Source organism: Epinephelus moara, chromosome 12 (assembly GCF_006386435.1).
Source record: "Epinephelus moara isolate mb chromosome 12, YSFRI_EMoa_1.0, whole genome shotgun sequence".
NCBI lineage: Eukaryota > Metazoa > Chordata > Actinopteri > Perciformes > Serranidae > Epinephelus > Epinephelus moara.
In genome coordinates this window covers 4050734-4072521 of record NC_065517.1, presented here as the reverse complement: position 1 = coordinate 4072521, position 21788 = coordinate 4050734, and the positions used below count along the sequence as shown (strand labels likewise).

Sequence of the window (21788 nt, the reverse complement as noted above, 5' to 3'; positions counted from 1 at the left end):
GTCTCCACATTTAAGACTAGACTTAAGACTTTCCTCTTTGATAAAGCTTATAGTTAGGGCTGGCTCAGACTTGCCCTGTACCAGCCCCTAGTTAGGCTGACTTAGGCCTAGTCTGCCGGAGAACCCCCTATAATACACCGGGCACCTTCTCTCCTTCTCTCTCTCTCTCTCTCTCTCCCCCTATAATACACCGGGCACCTTCTCTCCTTCTCTCTCTCTCTCTCTCTCTCTCTCTCTCGTATGTCCTGTAATGTAATGTAATGCTGTTGCAATGTTTTGTCTTGTTTTGTCTGTATACATGTTAAGGACTCCCTCGAAAACAAGATGATTCATCTTAAGGGACTATCCTTCAAATAATTACAAAAAAAAAAATTTAGGTTTCGTTAGGTAAATGGTTTTGTGCATCCCTGCGTCCCCAATTTATCTATAGTCACATATTCTCCCACTATCGCCAAACTGAATAGCTGACAAAAGTGTTACCTCTTGCCTTAATCCATTTATACATATGGTTGATTTTGTGTACATTTCATATCATCCTCATTTACTATTCATTTACTCAGTTGTTAAACATTTAGGGGGCGACAGTAGCTCAGTTCAAAGGGACTTGGGTTGGGAACCGGAGGGTCGCCTGTTCAAGTCCCCATCCAGACCAAAATATGGAGCATGGACTGATAGCTGGAGAGGTGCCAGTTCACCTCCTGGGCACTGCCAACCCCCCAACTGCTCGGAGCGCCTGTCATGGGCAGCCCACTCTGACATCTCTCCACTTAGTGCATGTATAGGTCCAGTTTGTGCATGTGTATGTTCGGACCTGTGTGTAATTGACAATAGAGTGAAAAATTTAATCTCCCCTCGGGGATTAATAAAGTATACATATATATATATATATAAAAAAGTTGTTGTCTGTGGATATTTCTTTTGATCAGGAACTAAGATCACTGTATAGAGAATTCATCACCCAGGTATTGAGATTGATTCATGATTGATAAGTGTACTGACGAATTAATAATTGGTTCCCGGAGTTATTAATTTGATTAGTCACTTCCCTCCATCAGAGGGTGGTGCCCCTAAATTTATGACGAGTGCAAACATTTTCTAAAGGTATTGCTCCTACAAGGGCTTATTTGTTGGTCGCTTATTTGTTAAATATCATATGAACTGTTGTATGAGGACAGGCTGCTGGTTTACATACGTCTCTTCTGCCATGTACATTTAAAAAAAATTATTTTTGAGCCACATGGCATAATGTGACGACTCTAATTCCACTGTTTGGCTACTACGAAAATTTGCTTTAAAGCGTGTTGCATTTCCGGGGGGAAGTCATCATGTTGTCATCTGGATTCATCGTCTGGAAGCCAATGTCTATACAAAGTTTTGTGCATGTCCATCCAGTAGATGTTGGGATGTTTGGATGGATAAATAGAAACCTTAATGTGGATAAAAACTATTTCAGTGTGGACAAAAGTGTTGGGCTGACCAGCACTATCGGAGCCATATCACTAGCAAGTTTAAAAAAATAATAGACCATCAGCTAAACAAGAAACCACTATTTCATTTGATTTTTATTTGCTGTACTAAATAACTGCAAATGTTGCTGTTGTATGAATCATTGTGATTTCAAATAAAGTCATGCATCATTACAGCCAGAAACACTTAGATTAAGTCCATATGTCCACAAAAATAACACCAACTATGTTTTAAACAGGATCACAGGAGTCAGTGTGACTGGTCATGATTACTATATCCACCTGGCATTCCTACTGATAATCTATGCCAAAAGGTTATTTACTAATCCTTCAAAGTTTTAATTTGCATCCCAGGTGCACAGTGTGACAACAGCCATGTAAAAACCCAGTGTGCCACTCGACTCTCTGCACACTATGCACTGTGCGCTTGAGTGGAGTTGCTCTCTGAGCCTTGATCACTAAATTAGCACCCATAGAGTAACAGTACAGGGTGCAAGATTCGCAGAACTCCATACCTCGTGATGGCAACTTCAGCCCTCCGTGTTGCCTCAACAAGCTGTCCATTTATTAAAACCTTGACGTCCGTTTTGCATACAGGCCTCAGTGAGGAAGAATAAGGTTGATTCAGGGGTAACTGAGCCCCTGACTGGAAGCCACATGAGCCAAATATGATTCGACAAGGCCCAGAGCTTCAGGGTCAGGCCACAGCAACGAACACGTGTCCCTAGGAGGGAAGGCCTCGTTGCTCCCTCAGCCGGTCAAAATTCTCCAGTTTGTGCAACAAATCCTAATGAGGCTGTTCTCTGTGGGGGGGAACCAGGGCCCTGTCTGTGGGGATTTGTCTGAAGAGCTATACAAACGAGGAAAGATTCAGTGAAGCAGCTCACTCGCTTACACTCTCACTCTCTGTCTCACACACACAAACCAAGACTGATGAGGTGAGGGAAGCCAAATGGTGTTCTGCAGGCTGAGGCATGGCAAGGGATTAAAAATGTGTCCACCCAGAAAATTAAGGCAGAAAATATCAACCAGAAAATACAGGCTGAATGATAGCCCATGACAAAATGTATATTTGGTTAAGCTACTGGCAGTAGGTTAGGAAAGCACAAGTCCACTCAAATAGTCAGGTAATCCACAATGTAAGCCTGCGGTTCGGGCAGTAATTCATGTGCAGATCAAATTACTTGAATTTTACTGCTGAAACAACAAATAGGCTGAGCCTTGCAATGTAGAAAAGAAGAAAATAACTCTAAGTGGAATAATATCATTTCTGACAAAAAACAATATTACTGCTTTGTGAATGTATGCCTCCACGAACCCATCAAGTTGCACTTACAGTTTACTGTGACTGTGAAAAACATGGATGCTTCACACACATCTTCACCACAGCAGCAAAGAAAATCTACACAATAAGCACAGTTTCAAGTTGGGCACCCAAGATCCGTGTCACTTTCAGTGCCTGACCAAACGTCTCCCCTTCTGTTCCTGTGATATGACGTTGAGTAATGGCCAGAAAAGAGTTATATGCAGAACTTCATGATGTCACAGTGAAGTTGACCTTTGACTCTGTGAATATTAAATGTCATCACTACATTATTATATCCCAATGGATATTTGTGTGAAATTTAGCCATAATTAGAGTATGAATTCTTGAGTTACAGTCAAAAACATGTTTTCTGAGGTCACAGTAACCTTGACCTCTGACCAGCATATCCTAATTAATTCATCCTTGAGTCCAAGTGGACGTTAGTGCCAGATTTGAGGAAATTCCGTCTTGGTGTTGTTGTCTGTTAACGAGAAAGGTCATGGTGACCTTGAGCTTTGACTACCAAATTCTAATCAGTTTATTGTTGAGTCCAAGTGAACGTTTGTGCTAAATTTGAAAAAAATATTCTCCAAAGGTGTTCTCGAGATATTGCATTTACAAGAATGAGACAGACGAGGTCACACTGATCACAAAAATCTAAACAGGTGGGGCGCCAAGTAGCTCACCTGGTAGAGCAGGTGCCCCATGTACAATGGCTGCGTCCATGGCTCAGCAGCCACAGGTTCAATTCCAACCTGCAGCCCTTCATTGCATGTCATCCCCTCGCTCTCTCCCCCTTCACGCTCCCACTGTCCTATCCAATAAAGCCCAAAATATAATCTAAATAAAAAAAATTTAACAGGTCATCATTCAATCCAAGTGGACACTGGTGCCAAATTTGAAGAAATTTCCTGAAGGTGTTCTTGAGATATTGCATTCAGGAGAATGGGATGGATGGACAGCAAACCCGAAAACATAATGCCTCTGACCACGGCTATTGTTGGCACAGAGGCATAAAAATTGGACATAAATGTCAAAATCAAATATGGAAGTTTCCATCTGGGGTTGATATTCCTACAAACTCAATACAGGCCAATATAACTTAGTGAGAAGAGATGACAGGACAAAAAAAGGTCAATGTTCAAACACATTCCCAGGTTTCTGATTTGTTTTTGGGGGTCAGTCCACCTGAACCACATTAATTCATTTTCCCTTTCTGTGCCTCTTCCTCAGGAAAACTGGGAAGGTAATGCTTTGTAACAAAGCTTAGTTTAAAAGTCAGATTGCCATATATTACAATGATACACTCTGACAACTCTATTGACCACAGTCCACTTTTTTGCGAGGGTGGTGGTGGTGGGGGGAGTTGAATAAAAGAGTGGCACTAATATGCAACACCTGTTCCTTTTCGGCATCCGTCACTATATCAAATATACAAACAGTGACAGCTGTGGTGCAGGCAGTGATATGGTAAGGCTCTAGACCTGTGTGATGCAAAACACAGAGACAGGGCTTGTTTCTCAAGCCCCTCTTCCTACACAGGGCCCTCTCTAGGTCAAATAGCTGAAAGCAGAGTGTAGTGGCCAGAGCCTGTAATATTTCACATATGCTTTTTGAGGAGCACCAGGCACTATCAATGTCTTTAATCTAAAGCCCGGGAACCAAAGGCAAAGGGCCTATCAGGCAGCCTGCTTTCAATTAAGAGCTCCATAAAGACACTGAGATAGGAGTTGATGTGATGGATGGCATGCCATGATAGGATCCATGCCTCTGTCTGCTGAGGCTCAAGTTTGCCTGGTGGGATCAGCAACATGCCAGAGACGCACCCCAGACTTAAGTCTAGCTACAATCAAAGATTGGCCGTAATCAAGGAGTTATTAGAGGGATCTGGCTTGAGCATTTACTATTTGCCTGTACACTTCTTCATACCTGGGTGGCATCATAACTGATTTAAAACTAGAACTGCCACCTCCCAGTAGTATGTTTCAGCAAACCAGTGAAGTTGCAGTTACTGATTAAGTTCACGTCTCTGAAAACATAGATGCATCATACACATCTTTCCCTGAGCAGTACAGAAGATCTATACAATCAGCGAAGTTTCAAGGTGGGAGCCCAAGATTAGTGTCACAGATTCAGTATCAGACCAAATGTCTCCCCTTCTGTTCCTGAGATATGATATGCCTATAGATATGAGATATGACTTTTTTTAGGGAGAAACTTCTTGTATGAAGCTAACTTGTAGCTTCACAAGAGGGTTTGCAAAAGGGTTCCTGGTTCGAACCCATGGTGGGGGGTTCAAGTTTGCATGCGGAGTTTGCATGTTCTCCTTGTGTCAGCGGGGGGTTTTCTCCAGGTACTCCGGCTTCCTCCCACAATCCAAAGACATACAAGTTAGGTTACTTGGTGACCTTAAATTGCCCGTCCATGTGAATGTGAGTGTGAATGGTTGCCTGTCTCTATATATTAGCCCTGTGATAGTCTGGCAGCCTGTCCAGGGTGTACCCCTCCTCTCGCCCAATGCCAGCTGGGATAGGCTCCATGCCCCCCGCATCCCTTTATGCCTGATTCGCACTACGTGACACTCCTGTCCGTTCTGACAGTCAATATGTCAGATTACACAATTGTGTAATCATAAAATCGTGCCATGACTTGGCCGACAGACATGACACACTACACGATGGTCCACACCAATTATCCCCCATCTTTCACGACATGTGTGATGTGATCGGGTTATTCTTGTCCTATTTTTATTATTATTACTATTATTTCACTCACTGTGTCTGTTCATGTGCCAGCTGAAATGTTGTAGTAATGTAAAAAAGCACCACCAGATGGCAGGAGCTACATTTCAAGTACTGTACGCAAACATGAAAGTCACCGAATCCTCCATAACAAGTTCCTGCAAATGTTTCACAATAAAAGCCTATTTAGAAAATGAAGGGGATTCTCTCAACCAAAGTTATGAGGGGCTTTTAATTTGACACAACGACAGGAAGTGTTGAGTTTGAAATGACGGCGCAATGCATTAACTTTATCAAGGCAAACCGGAGTGGATCAAAAGTAAAAATATTAAATACAGAGGGAATGATAAATAATGGCCCGTTTACAATGTAGCCTTTTTCAAATGAAGCTGTAGCCTCTGCAGTTGTGGTAAGTAAAAGCCTCGCCACTATTTTTTTATTTTCTTACTTTATGTCCTTCTCCATTATAAAGAAATAACATTCTTTGCTAGCTTGATGCTAATGGCAGTACTCACCGGGTTGCTTAAGTGGTTCTGCTGTTCCACACCATAATTTTTGTGTGGTAACGTCCTTAGAGGAAATATCTAAAACCTTGGGGTGTTATTGTCATACAGTTGTCCACGGCAGCAGATTGCTCTGTGCTCCTAATGATCAAAGTGACTGCTGTGACGGGAGCAGTCGTGAACGACAAAAAGAAAATCAAATATGCTAGACTTTCTGTTGGAATGTTGTAAGGCGTCTCTGACGTGCCGTCGGTTGCCGTCTACTATGACACACTACATGAGATGAAACGATGGATTATCGTGTACGACACTCTTTGTTGTTCACGATCCATGCCAACACTGTACGCCGCAGCGTTGGGCTAAAATCAGGCTGATATCATGTAGCGTGTACCAGGCATTACGGGATAAGCGGTTATTGAAAATGAATGAATAGTAAAAAGGCTTAGAAACAGTTTTTATTTAAAAAAAAAAAAAAAGATGTTTTACATGTGAAAGGTTAAATTAAACTTTAATACATTTGTGACTGAATTTGTGCTCATTCAAACGCAGTGTAATGAAGGGCTGAATGACTTTAAAGCAGTATAACATTGGGATTGGTATTGGCCATCGGCCAAATTGTTATTTTAAAAAACTGGTATCAGTATCAGAATTTCACAAATGTTGCATCCCCAGAGATAATTCTTATGCTAGGGGCTAAAAAAATGGACTTTATGACAGCTAGATCTTGCACGCTGGATTTCCTCTAAATTTCCACTAAACTACACTGTATGCTTGTGTGTGTGTGTGTGTGTGTGTGTGTGTGTGTGTGTCATGAAGGAAGTTAGTAGACAAATCTAGTATCAGCAGTCAGGAGTCAAAACAACATTCATCCGGTGATTCAGACACTTAGCTTTAGCTTTTCAGATTACAGACGATGTGAAACTCACTTACACACCATATTTTTTGCCTTAGTAATTGGTTTATTTGTCCTCTCCACCTCCTGGGTTTGAAGAAATGTGACATGCAAGGGCACACAAAGTGCAGCTATTTAAGGTCAACCTTTCAACACTGCTCTTTTCCCCTTCTTTTTTGATTTACGGTTTTGGCATCTCCATCTGAACTCTGCTTGTTTGTTCTGCATTTCAGAACTGAAAGATATAATTCAAAACAGGACAGGCTGCACCAAATTTGAATTGCAGTAATATAACATTTAGTGTTATAATATCCAATTTCTCAGTAAATTAAATTTAATTTCAGTAGCAATTACAATATCATAACTTCAATTATTTACAGGTAGCATTTTTATGTAAAGTGAACCGAATTTCAAGGTTAAGTGAGTATCTAAAATTACAGTCAAATACATCCCAAAGTCCACTGTATAAAACTTTAGGCTGAAGGTGAATTCAGCAAAAAAGTAGCATGTTACTTGGTTCTAGGTCAAGGCTGAGACTAAAAGGACTCCAAATACAATCGAAAGCTCCAGAATTACCACTGAACGGACCTTATGGTGAAACTGTTTTTTGAACAAAGCAGGTGCTCTGTAAACCAAACAGCAGTAAAAAAAAAACAAATAAAAAAACAGACAGAATAGCTGGTGAACACAGCGGAGCATTTTGCAGCTAAAGAGACAGATATTTCCCCTCAGGAGTTGGTAGAGACAAAAAACAGTGCTAAAGAGAGTGAATATTGGAGGTACACTCATCACCTGCCCAGAAACACAACCACTGGTTTGCTAACATGCAACATATCAACTCAAATACTGTGTTAATGTTGTGTTTACAACTTGTTTCCACTGCCCCCAAGTGACCATGTGGTTATTGTAGGGTTCAAATATGGACTTAAGGCTCGAACAGAGGGCAGCTGTGGCTCAGAAGGTAGAGCGGGTTGTCCACCAATCTGCAGATTAGCAGTTTAATCCCCAGCTCCCCCGTTTCGTCATGAAGTATCCTCAGGCAAGATACTGAACCTCAAATCAGTGTGGGAGTGCATGTGATTTTTCAAAACTGAGTAGGCATCTTGTGCAGCCTCGGCCACCAGTATATAAATGTGAGAGTGAACGGGTGTCCATTCACCATACACACGACACATATTTTATTTCATTTCACTTGGAAAAGTCGTGTGCTAAGTACTACTCTTGTGCCAACTTTCAAGGGTTCGGAGGCAGGTTGCACCTGACGTTGCTAAGTGACCATACCCAGCAAAGTATCATAGCCTACTTACCAGAAATTCTGAGAGTGTAGCTGAGATTCTTCCAGGTGTTGTTTTTAAATGTATACCAAAATAAGCTTATAAAACTCCGGGTAGCCCTGCACTAAAATATCAGCTTCTCCATATTTACAATAGACTGATATTTACGAAAGTAAGGGAAGTTATATCCCACCTGCCATTGGTATTTCCTTATCACCTGACATGCACTGTTTGCTGTTGCGTTCCAAAAGTTGTACCTTATTTGGGCCATTCACATGCTGTGCTTTTTGTGCCATCAAATCCATTGTTTTCAATGTAGACATAGTTTTTGTATGTGACAACTGCACCCTGGGATGAACATAGTTTAACTTTTTAAAACGCAGTAACTCGCACCGCATGTCATGTGACAGGGAACAGACTTACATAGCCTGTAGATTTGTTACCTTTTCTATCAGTTCCTGATAAAATGAAGAAGTTGATCATTTGATTTTTATTGCAAGATTACCTAAAGCTTAACATCTGTTGATATTTTAGGCCTAATGCACACTTCAAAAATAATGCCTGAAAGAAGATCAGCTTTGGGGCGTTGGTAGCTTAGTGGATAGTGCCGGCGCCCCATGTATAGAGGTGATGCCTCGCTGCAGCGGTGGCGAGTTCGACTCCGGCTTGCAACCCTTTGCTGCATGTCGTCCCCCCACTCTCTCTGTCTCCCCATTTCACACTGTCCTGTATATTAAAGGCAAAAAGCCCAAAAAAATAATCTTTAAAAACTCACTTAGCTTATTTAAGACACATCCTGCCTCAACACCCCTTCTTCTTAAAGTCAAGGAAGGATCCTTAAATGGCTGAATTCCAAGGAGGCTGCATCATCAAGTCCTGCCCAAGGACTGTTCCAGTGTCAAGGATCCTTTTAATTCTACCGAGGACCGAGTCCTTCCTTCAGAGAATTTTCAAGAATACATGTGTGTATCCTCAACGGGCATGAAGTACAAATTCAAATTCTTTGAGATGATTAAGATGATGATTAAGATGATTTGCTGGAATTGAAGGTGGAACCTCTTCAGTGATGCACACCTGGGCACTTGCTAACCTGTTTCAATGTGTGTTTACTGAATACAGGTAAGGAGTCTTGCCTAGCCTCTGTAGGACCCTACTTGGAAGAACCTGTCCTACCAAGGAGGTATCCTTGACTTTAAGAAGCACTAGCTGTGAGTAGGCACACGAGAAGCAGCCAGCGCTCGACCTCGTGTTTTCCAAGCGGTTAATTGTGCGGCATGTGTACCAGCCCTTTATATCAGGGCACAGCCGTCGCACCCCTAAAAAAAATGCTTTGTAAACACAAAAACACACACGCGCTGTGATGGCGCTTTTGAGCACACTGTCCGTGTGACAACAACAATGGATTTGAGGGCATAAAATAACACAGGCCCAACACCAAAGAGGTTGATAGCCTATTTTTGACGGATCTTCTCACAGAATAGTTGGACTGCTCTCCCATGAAAAGACAAAAACTTTGAAATTTGAGTCTCAGGTTGGATTTCATCCCCACTGAGAGCAAAATATTTATCTCAGACTAATCTTAATCCATGTCCCTGACAGGCCAGATAGTGACAGGCTCTGTCTCCTCAGAGCTGGGAGAACATCTCCTTCTCTCAGAGATCTATAGTGCATCGAGCCAGCCAGCCTGTCAACACCAGAAGTTACAAATCCATACTGTGTAGCAGCCTGAAGTCTCTACAAAGACAGACAGAGATTAGGCATGCTGGTGCCACAGGGTCCGCGAGATCCACCAGCGTCTCCATCCTTCAGCTCAACATCAAAGAATGCAGTGCAACAGTTTGAATTATAGACAGCAAGTGTGCAGTCAGGCCTCCGATGGCAACAAGCTCCTGGCCCGATTAACCCCTGTGCCACCCCGAGGAGAGAAAGCACAGGATACAGCTCACTGCAAGGCGGTATAAATTACAGTACCAACAACTGCACACAAAAGGTCCATCAGGTCAACAGGTCATTGGAGTTTATTCAGTTTGTTTAACCTCTGCCCATCATTTGTGCTTCTATTAGTAATTTAGATTGAAATGGAACTAAATGTCTTTCTTTTCAGCTCTATTCAATTCAATTTTATTCATAAAGCCCAATATCACAAATCACAATTTGCCTTACAGGGCTTTACAGCATACATTATCCCTCTGTGCTTAGGACCCTCGCAGCGGATAAGGAAAAACTCCCCCAAAAAAAACGGGAAAAATGGGAGAAACCTCAGAAAGAGCAATTGAGGAGGGATCCCTCTTTCAGGATGGACATACATGCAATAGATGTCGTGTGTAGAGAACAAATCAACATAATAGATGTAAAGTGATCCATATGACAAAATGATACGCTAAGAGAGAGGGAGACAGAGAGAGAAAGTGACTCATGTCTCTCTCTGTCTGTCTCATTAACAGGGTTTCCAACACAGTCATTTATTTGTGGCAGCATGCCACGATTAAAACATCTGCCACCACAAATAGACTTTCTGTTTTTGAAGCTGGACCGTTCCTTAAGGTGCACTACTGGAACACATATACATTTGGTTATTTATAGCACTACACTGTCAGTTCATTCTGCTGAGTCTAAAAGTTTTCGTTTCCTCGCAGCTGCTCCTCTCTGATCTGATCAGCTCTGAATGGCTTGACAGATCAATTATCCGCCAAGTCTCAAACTGCTGATGAGGAAAAAAAATAACTCATGGAGACCTCCACCAGTGCTGCATTCATGGGCCTACAAAACCTCCAAATTTAGAGAAGGGACACAGACTGATACATAGGGACAAACAGGCATTTCAAAGAAAAAAATGTGAACATGTGGCTACTGCCACACATTCACTCTAATTATGTGGGAAACACTGCTTATCATTTATAGTAAGATAAGACTTATTACTATGGGGTTGCGCCTTTTTCATTTTCATCTGTGAGGCTGATCAATGTTTGATAGTACAAATGCAGGTGCAAACAGGTTTAGCTTTTCAGACAGGTCTAACATTTTTTATCTCTCTTTGTGACTCTAACAAAAAAAAAAAAAAAAAAAAAAAGACTTTTCGTGCAACACTTCACTCCTTTACTGCTATTGCTCAGGGAACATTTCCCTCAACTAAATGCCAATGGTTACAATGGGGAAAGATTATGGCACATTATCAACAGATGGACAAAAGACGATTCAGACCAGGCTATTAGAGTGCAGATGACACATGGGATTCATTCTGAGATGAACACTGGTGTCGTCAGCAGAAGGTAATGGTGGTAAATAGATCAAAGGAAAACAAAGAAACACTGATAACAGATGCGTATATGGAAAATAACATGTTTTGTTAATTGTTAATGGCAAAATCCAACACAAAAAAGGACAGCTTTTTCCAAAGGGGATGTATTCTAGCAGACAAATCAAGGCTACCAGTAAATGGTAAATAGAGGCATCATAAATGCTTCCTGCATCAATACTACATAAAACTCTGGATTTTGTTTTCAACTTAGTTTTTGCTGAATGGCAAAAAGACAGCATAAAGACCGATTTAGAAACAGAAAGGCTGGCTTGCAAAAAGACAGCGCAATGGAAAAAGTTGCCCAGATGGAGATAGGCCAAAAAATGAGACGGCGAGCAGCTGTTAAAGCCAGCTGTCCAGGCCAGTTGTTCATGAGGTCTGGGAGGCCAGGATGGAGGGATTCAGAGACATTTCGGAAAGGGGTGTGCAGGGTTTTGAGTGTGTGTATGTTGGGGCGGGGGGTTATAACAAGAAGACAGAGATGGTGAGGGTTGACAGGGAGGGAGGAAAGTGAAAATAGTTTTCACTACAGCAATCTCAAGAAGTAGATTTTGGAGTGGGACACATTTATCTGTCAAAATCAGTAGGCCAGACTTGCAGTTTCTCTTTAAATTGCAGAAATTGTACTGACAACTGCTCTAGGGCTGCGACTAACGATTATTTTCAAATTGATCAATTGGTTGTTTGGACTATAAAATGTCAGAAAATGATGAAAAATGTCAATTGGTGTTTCCCACAGCTCAAGACGACTCTCTAAAATTTCTTCTTTTGTCCACAACCCAAACATATCCAGTTTACTGTCATAGAGGAGTAAAGAAAGAGTTAAATTTTCACATTTAAGAAACTAAAATCTGAGAATTTTAATTTTTTTTCCTAAACAAAATCACTTAAACCAATTAATAGTTAATTTAATAGTTGACAACTAACCAATTATTCATCGCAGTTGTAAATTGCTCTAAAAACAAGTTCTAACACTTCCATAATGGCTAAAAGACTAAAATTACTTTCGAAGGAGGCTTTGGCCACAAAATATCATCTGTTAATGCTAATTTCATTCAACAGACGATGGGCTTCTGTGCATTTTCTAAGGTAACAACAGAGCTGTTTTAGTCTTAATACAGATGGAGTGCACCTATCTTGTGTTGTTGAAGGCAATTATAAGTCTACACAGTTATTCCATACCAAACATGCAATCACACCAGGATGTCCCACAGAAGTGTCTGCTCAGTGTGGACTAGTGGGGCTGATGGTGGGAATAAAAAGCACAGGACTGCCCCCTAGTGGCTTTTTAAATACATGCAACTAATACATGCAACTAGAGGAGGATCACAAATAGCCCAGCTTCAATGTAAGTACAGATGGGTGGCAGTAATTTACTTGTGTTTAAACTGACAAATGCATACAGTATTTTGCTGATGTGTGATATTCTAATGCTCTCAGTCATTTTGGAAAAAAAAGGAATTAAGTGTCATTGATGTGTAATTTTGTGTGTGAATTAACTTACTGTTAATTCTTTGGATGAACTCGGTTTGTGTTTGCTCGTTCCTGACAGCTCACCTGCCAGCCTCCAAGGAACTCTGATAAGAGAAAAAACATTAACAAATCACTGAAAAACACTGAAAAAGTTGCAATTTGTATGGAAGCCCTGAGAAGCAAGTGAGGGAAAAACCAGTTCATGTAATCTATTTTCTAAGTCTGATCTAAATTGTTATCTTTCCAGTGTTTATGACCTTAGAACAGGTTAAAAAAATAAAATAAGGTTTTGCCAGAATAATCTTTCAAAGTTCCTTAAAAAAATTCTCTGTGAATCCATGAAACAGTTAAGACAAAAAGTTTTAGCTTTAGCTTTAGGTCATAGCCTACACTACGTTTTAAATCTATTTGTACAGCTTTAACCTGGTGGGGACAAGTCACAGGGGCCAGCAACTGAAGATAAACAGCCTACAATTGAAGATTTAAAATATAATCAATAATATAAAATATCAAAAATATAATCAATTAAATTTCAGACTTCTATTTGAATCTTTGGTCCAACGGTGTTCAATAGCTTTATTTCAACAATATAAACAGATGTTGTACATTTAAACACAGCCACTGAAATACTGTTAAAACACGTTCAGACTATATGCAGCCTATCAAAAAAAAAAACACTTTCATTCTGTAGCTGCACCACGATCCTGCTTATCATAAATAATCTCCAATTTTATAGGAATTATGTTCCATTAATGCAACCAATCACATTATGGGTGATAGAGATAATTATTCCTGCAGAGACCTACTGATTTCTACAATTTAAACCACAGATATTTTTTTCTTTCAAATCATATTATTTCTATGATTAAAACTGAGATTACACATTATGTGCAACAAACATTTTAGTGGAGCTGCTCTAACAAACTGACAGCTGTCTTGTGTAAAGAGTCACAGTGTTCCATATAAAAAAAGGAAGTCAAAGCATGCATATGCAGATATCTGTGTATAGAGATTAGGGCTGGCTTGATGCTGTGTGATATTTTAATATGAGGGCGAAAACTGCTGTTCAAAGAAATGACTGACAGCACATAAAAGTGGAAACTACAGATCGTCCTGAGTAACAAATTAATATCCAACCAGGATTTTGATTCTGACACCCAATAAACCTCCACTGCTTAATGCGCTTCGATACACACTTTGACACGGACTGACTCAATGAGGACATGAAACAGTATGTCAGGCTCTGTCAGAGGGAGGAGGCAGGGAGAACAGGATTTGTTGAAGAAAACCTGCCAGTAAACAGGTTAGATTCACAGAGTCAGTTACCATGGTAACTGACCCAGAGTCAGTTACCATGGTAACTGACCCAGAGTTTAGGGTACCTCTTTCTGAAACAGAAAACCCAGAGTTTCCCTCATCCGTTTACAGGCATATTCTAGGATGATTCGGGGCCAGTTTGACAACCTGCTGTCTTTCGTCTGGCCTGTTATAAAAAATAAAAAAAAATGAATACAGGGAGTCCATTGGTCCTGCCGAGCAACTGAGCACCAGCAGTTTCTCCTTCATTGTTTACCAACTGTAAACTTGTTGTTGTGTCCACCACAGAAGGCCCGCCCTCAAATCATTCAACTGGACAATGGGAAAAATAAGGAGGTGACGTGGGACAGTTTTTTCAACTCAAGGAGCTCAGAGCACTCCAGCAAAAACACCAGACGCCTAGAGCGCAGAAGCGTGAGGCACGTAGCAACACAAAAACAGCAAGCAAAAAGCTTCATTCTCATTAAAAACAATTAGAAAAAGCCGCCTCCAGCTGCTAAAACGCTTTCTGTGTGATCAGGGCTTAAACCCGCTTTCTTAAACAGGGCCTTGGGATAACAAAACATTTCACAATAAAACATTTTGAATAGGCCTGTATGAAATTCTACACTTTCAGGATACTGAATGCTAACAAGTATATCGAGTCACTTGCATTTGTAGAATGTGGGTGGACATGGGCTAAACATCACGCTAGAGCTGCAACAGTATGAGATTTTCATGGTACGATATCCGCCTAAAAAATAATGCTGTTTCATGGTATAACAATATTAAAGAATTTATCTTTTCAGTCAGAATGACCCTTAAAGGAATGAAAAGGGAAGGGTTATTGTTGGTTGAACAAATGTTTAATTACTATAACGGAAACCTGAGACCATTTTTTTAATGGAAGTATGTGTAAAAAGTCTCCCCTTAGAAAATAACTAAAATAAAGATGAGATTCAACACCTAGTTGCTTTTTTTGCGATATTGTAGATAAGCAAATGTACATGGTATGATAACCATCAACTTACATATCACAGTTATACCTTAAAATCAGTATATCACTGCACACCTACATCACATTGTCACATTAGCATCTTTATCAAGGAAATTGAGTGAGATACAGACATATTAGCCACAATGACATTTCGCTTTACTTTCATACTAATCGAACTGTCTGGAAAAGTAAAATTAGTTATTTTGCACCCAGTGCTTGTACAGATATCCTGTTAAAATGATAATGTTATCTGGCAAATATAAGTCCAAATAGGAGTGAGGTAAACTACAATGTTAGTTCGCTTTACTTGGTGAGTTGCTGAATTGTGGCTATAACTATTGATGTGTCCACTTATCTTTATATAATACAAATAAAACCAATAACTATGGGTTAATCAAGACTGTGTGGGCTAGCAGGATTCTTGTTGGGGTTCAGATGAGGCAAAGAAAAGCTGCAGCAAAACTCCTCACGCTCCTAAAGTTTCAGAGCTGAAGCTGTGTTGAGGCCAAATATTTTCCTACAGTTCAACCCACTGACCCAGTGCTCTTTGCCTTTCATTCTTCACTTCTGTTTCTAAATAGCTATACAGATCAACAGCAGCTGGTCACGTTCATATGATGCTGAGAAGCTATAAGACGAGGATTAGCTTGCTAATGCTCGTGAGAGAAACTCTCACAACAAACTGACCCAGAGCTTAGGAATAAGTCCATATGCACATAGCATTAAACATCTTTTTGACTAAACTCTGAGGCTAACTTGACTGTTTACTACCATTAACTCAATGAGGTAGGCATTTGTTTAACGTTGATGTACATTATTGCGTTGTAAAATGAGAATAAAGGGTTTATTCAATTGCATAAAGGTCATGGGGCGTATTCAAAGAGATCACTGTTGGGATCACAAAAACTGACTTCAATGTTTGCAATATAACTCCCCTAGAAGCCTGGGAATATCTAAATGTTATAACACCGTATCTACTAGAAAGTTTGAAATTGTATTATTTAGAGACTTGTTTCAGGGATGTGACTACACAAAAGAAAAAAAAAATAATGGAATAAAAACAAGAAAAGTTGAATTCGTGAAAAAACTAATTTAAACTGCCTTTAGGTATTAGACAAAAGAGAAGAAGTCAAGACAGCTATTTTCTGTTAAGAGACTGGAGAGACAGTAGGGAAGCTGAATAATATAAGAGCCTATGGGTTTAGGTAAGCTGTTATGCACTTAACAAAAATTATACTCAGCACTCTTCTTTTTGCTCCCTTTTTTTACAGGTTTTAAGTTTAAAATCTACGACTGTTTTCAGGCACTCAGTAGATATGTTTCTCTCAAATTTTGCTCAGAAATTTGTTAAAATCCGTGTATCCGATAATCCATCCAACTGAGAGGTGTGGTACCATGCGCCGTCTCCAGTGTTGTTTCTGTTAATTTGGCAGTACATCCAGCCAGCCTCACAACTAAGTGGGTTATGATGAAAAACTCCTGTCAGGTTTCTGACAATTTGTGCAGAAATTCTTCAATTGTACAAATAAATGGTTGCATCAGCTGTTCCCATAGCTGGTCCCAGACAATCTTACCGGTGAAGATGCTGGATGTGAAGGTCCTGAGCTGGTGTGGTTACATGTGGTCTGCGGTTGTGAGGCTGGTTGGATGTATTGCCAAATTAACAGAAACAACATTGGAGACGGCGCATGTTAGTGAAATGAACTGTCAGTTGACGTGCAACAGTTTTGTTGGACATTCCTGCAGTCAGCATGCCAATGGCACACTCCCTCAGAACTTGTGACATATGTGGCATTCTGTTGTGTGATCAAACTGCACATTTTAAAGTGACCCAGCATCTTGATATGCCACACCAGTCAGATGGATGAATTATCTTAGGAAAGGATAAATGCTCACTTAAACCAATTTCAACAAATTTGCAACCAAAATTTTAGAGAAATACATCTATTGAGTGCATAATAAAAGTCTCAGATCACACTTGTGAAAAATGTGAGCAAGAACAAAAGTGCTGCGTTTAAATTTTTTTAAAGCCCATAGGGACTTGGCTTGGGAGGCGGAGGGCCGCCAGCTCAAGACCCCATACAGATGAAGTATGGAGTGTAGACTGATAGCTGTTAGTCCACACCCTGGGTACTACTGAGGTGCCACTGAACCCCCAACTGCTCGAGGTGCCTGTCCAAGGAAGCCCCCTCGTTCTGACATCTCTCCATTTAATGCATGTATAGGTCCTGTTTCTGTGTGTGTATTTTGGGCCTGTGTGTAGCCTATATGACAACAGAGTGAAAAAAAAAGATTTCTCCTCATGTAGTACCTATTAAAATATTTCTTTGTCTTCTTCTAGATTATCTGAATTAGACAAGTAATTGTATAAGTCACATAGAGTTGATTGACACTGAAATTGGACTACCCTTCCCTGTGAACACATGCAGGTGTTCAAATAAAAGAGTTGAGCAACTCCTTTTCAAAAACAGTGAGCTGGACCAATCTCTGTTGACAGTGAGCTGAGATTTTCTCAAACAATACAACCAAACAGCAGGAGAGTAGAGCACAGCAATGTTCTGCACGATGGTAGTTTCTACATTTCCGACGAGAAATACAATTGCCCTAATATTGATATCCATAAGATGCTGTTTCAGACATGTCTAAGCAAACTAATAATGCGCAAATTGAAATGTTATAGTTTACATTAGCACTACTCAGTGTAGTTGCAGCTCAAACTAGCCACACGTTCGCATACGAACTAAATTCAAAGTGTTGGGTTGGAGGTTTTAACATTAGTTTGAGGCAGGAGGCTGTGTCAGTACGGATGACGTTATCATTATAGCTTCGGCCTTAACGTTATGTCAAATCACAGCAGACTCTATCAGCCCTGCTAGCGTTACCTTTAATGCCAAAGCTTCACTGTGAGAAGCCGAAACCTCAGGACACACTGTCTCATCATCACCGACCATACTTATCTTAATTTTACCACCAAAACAATCCAACACTGAGGTTTACCCTCGCCAAGCTAGCTAAGTTCATGTTAGCTGAGTGACGCTGCTAGCCTCTGCCAGCTAACGTTAACCTCGCTGACCAAAACAGCTGGCTAAACAGCGGCTTCTCTGGGGATTCTCTCACAACCAAGCTGCGCACTCACCTGGGCACCCACCCGTCTGAGAGTAAACCACACGCTGAGCACTAATGTGTGATAAGAAAAGTATTCCTGCTCCTCTACTTTAGTTTTTGCCGGATGCTGATGAATCCACTATCCAAGCATCAAACCATGTTGGCTGAGCAGCTGCGCACTGAGTTCTTGTTTGCACTTCAGAGCCATCAGGAGATGTCTTGGAAAATGTAGGGAACTTCTAAGGGCACTAGGAGGAAGCAATGTGCCATAAACTCTTACCCCCTAGTAGTCTATTTAGTAGTAGTGGTATTTGGTAGTAGTAGTAGTAGTAGTAGTAGTGGTAAATATTGTAGCAGGGGCGTAAATATAGTGCAGGCAGTGCGGTTGCGCTGGGGCCCATGCAGAAAAGTTGAAAGAAGAACAGGCACTTGCAAGTGTTTCATACTGCCACCTAAGAAATACAGCTTTGATCAAATAAGAACTCACAATAAATTAATAGTAGTGACATTTGCTATTCATGCATTAAAAAGGCAAACTTTTTTTTCTTTTTCTTTCTTTTTTCCACAACAACTATATATGCTTATTCTACATAAACTATTTAAAAAAAAACTATAAATAAACAAAAATAAATAAATAAATGAAGCAAATAATATACTTCCTGTGGTATTTTGTAGTGATGGCCTCATGAAGCCTCATGAAGCATTTTCTTTATTTTATGAGCCCACTAGATGGTTTAAAGAGAGATGCTCAAAGAATAGCCATTCAGTGTGCTTTCAACCTTTGAACAAAAAGCGGTGGGCTCAGAAAAAAAGAAAATGGCTCATGAGGCTTCATTCAGCCATCACTAGTATTTTGTCATGTACAGATAATAGACTGTAAAAATAATAGACATAGGTACCATGATGTCACCCTTTGGTTTGTGGACTCCCATTTTGTTTGTTTGTTTGTTTGTTTGTTTGTTTTTATTAAGATATTTTTTTGCCTTTAATGGACAGGACAGTTAAGTGTGAAAGGGGGGGGGGGATGACATGCAGCAAAGGGCCACAGGCTGGACTCGAACCCCAGCCGCTGCAGCAACAGCCTTGTAGCCTACATGAGGCTCCTGCTCTATCCACTAAGCCCCATGGTCTCCTGGTTTAACCATATTTGGGTGAGAGGGTAGAGCTGTGGAGGAGCAAGGGGTGGATACGTCTGAGAAGCTGAGGGCATTGAAAGCACCTGCCCTTATTTATGCGTAACTTTAAGACTTGATCAAATTTAAACAGGTAAGTTACATATCAAAACTCATGTCCCATAAAGTCATGTCGAACAGGGCTAAAGACACCAAAAATGTTTTTTGTTTTTTTTTGTACCAGGCTGTACACAAGTTTATTTATGCTGTAAATTTGGGCATTTTAACATAGGGGTCTATGGGCATTGACCCACTCTTGGAGCCAGCCTCAAGTGGACGTTAGAGGAACTGCAGCTTTCAGCAGTTCTCCTTTGGCTTAATTATTCTGCTTGGTACAGATATGCAAAAATGATTGCTGGATACTATGTATGTTGATGTTGTCCAGTGTAAAGTCTCTGTTTGACCATGTACTGACATGATACAGTACGGTATACATTAGGTTTTTAGCACTGACACTAGGGTCGTTAAAAATAGCATGCACTGAGGCCCGTTGTTACAACATTACACGACTGTATTGTAGTTTTTCTGGTAATTGTATTAGGAGCCTATAATTTTGCAGTGTTGTTCTTTTAAGGGTCTGGATAAGTTAGTAAAAAATAAGAACATATGATACATTTGTGGCTAGGTATGAAAATATAGTGCAGTATAGATCAGCTTTAATGGTTGTCACATGGGTTGGTCGTCACATTCCTGGATCACGGATCCCCAGAGGGCGCTGTTAAAAAATGTTGGTACTGAAATTTTCGGAAAGAAGCTCAGAGATCACCTACAGGGTTATATCCAGGCCCCTCAGGGAGCGTGCTGGGCTTCAAAGATGATTTTTATAGTGGCAAAACAGTGTAACTGCAATTTCTGGGGTCAGTCATGTGATGCCATTGGGCCCACAAAGATGTAAATCAGTGGATACATTTTTTGAGCATCACAACCCCCACAAAATTTCTTGTTTTAATATCAGGATTGATCCATTTGGCATGATAATATTTGTACAGTCTAGAAGAGCCACAAGATTAAATAAGTTCACCACCCTTCAAGTTAGCAGAGTGCTAAACCAGAAGTCAGCTGCCTGGCTGGCAGATGTTGGTCACTCCACTGTCAGCTGTGCTCAGCATCTGTACAGGGCCATACACATGGTGAATGTTTTTTCAATGTAGACATGCAGCAGGCGCGCTCAAATGCCAGAGCAACGCCGTTGTGGAAACCATGCGTTCCCAATCTATTTTTCAGGGCACAACGGCCGAGACCTGAGATAAATACAGTTCAATGGTGCATTCCAAATTGCATACTTTTTCTTTTAACTTTTAGTATGTACTACAGCTGCCCATAAAAAGTACAGTCACCTGAATGTGCTTTCATCCCTCATGATTTACCTGCTTATGATCTCTTGATACAGCATGTTTTCTCCAGTAAAATAATATGGGGACAACCAACCCCATCATGTCTGACAACTGACCCCGATATATATATATGCATATATAATAACTATGAATGGCTCAATGGCAGAAGGTAAAATCAAATATATATATATTCTTATCACAAGTAATATTTTGGTTTGTCATTTAAGTCTTAAGTCAAGTAACCACAGTTATGACAGTGATGACAAGCTGTTTGCCGCCTACAATAAAATGAGCAGGAGACTGGAGGAGGTAGAGGGAGATGGAAGCCAAGAAGAATAGCTAAAAGAGGAAGGAAGTGGCAAAATCAAAGTACTCTAAGGAATTAAAAGCCATTAAGATGGTTGTAGATTCCCTCTGCTGTTCAAAAGTCCATTACATGACAGTACATCAGGGTCAACTCATAAATACCTTTCACTCTCACTGCCTGCTTGATGCTTTGACTTCAACGTAATTAGATTTGCTCCAACATCTGATGCCTTATTCAGATTGTGTTCCACAGCTGTGTACAGATTATTAGGCTACATTATCATAGAGATGATCATCTTAGATAGTAATAGTTTTACTGAAGTAATAACAGAGAGATGAATATTACAAAGGGATGTCTAATGCCTGAAGAAAAACAGATAAATGAGCCTGACGGGCTACAGCAACAACATTACAACCTTATACATATATAAATTCGAATGACACTGATGTTTCTGTAGGTGACATTTGTTTGAAATGCTCTTGCTTTCTCAAACTGGACACGTCGCTATGCTTCGAATTCATGGTGGTTGCAACCTAGTTTTATTTTCTAGCATCAGTGCTAGGAGCCATACTTTGACATTTATGAGTGTATTGGTTTTTTTCTTCAGACATAAAGAAATTACTT

The 21788-nt window shown here is 40.4% G+C and overlaps 1 protein-coding gene across 2 annotated transcripts in view; it reads right to left on the bottom strand.

Annotated features, from left to right (window-relative positions):
• Positions 1-18552, bottom strand: part of disp1 (dispatched homolog 1 (Drosophila)) — a 154224-nt gene extending 135672 nt beyond the window's left edge. Inside the window, exons 1-2 of one of the 2 annotated variants that reach the window (XM_050058049.1) lie at positions 18383-18552; positions 12985-13057 (exon numbers count right to left, since the gene is read on the bottom strand). The gene's annotated coding sequence lies outside the window, so the exon portion shown is untranslated. The remainder of the gene's footprint in view (positions 1-12984; positions 13058-18382) is intronic. The other variant, XM_050058051.1, reaches the window with a different exon arrangement.
• Positions 18553-21788: the final 3236 nt, after the last annotated feature.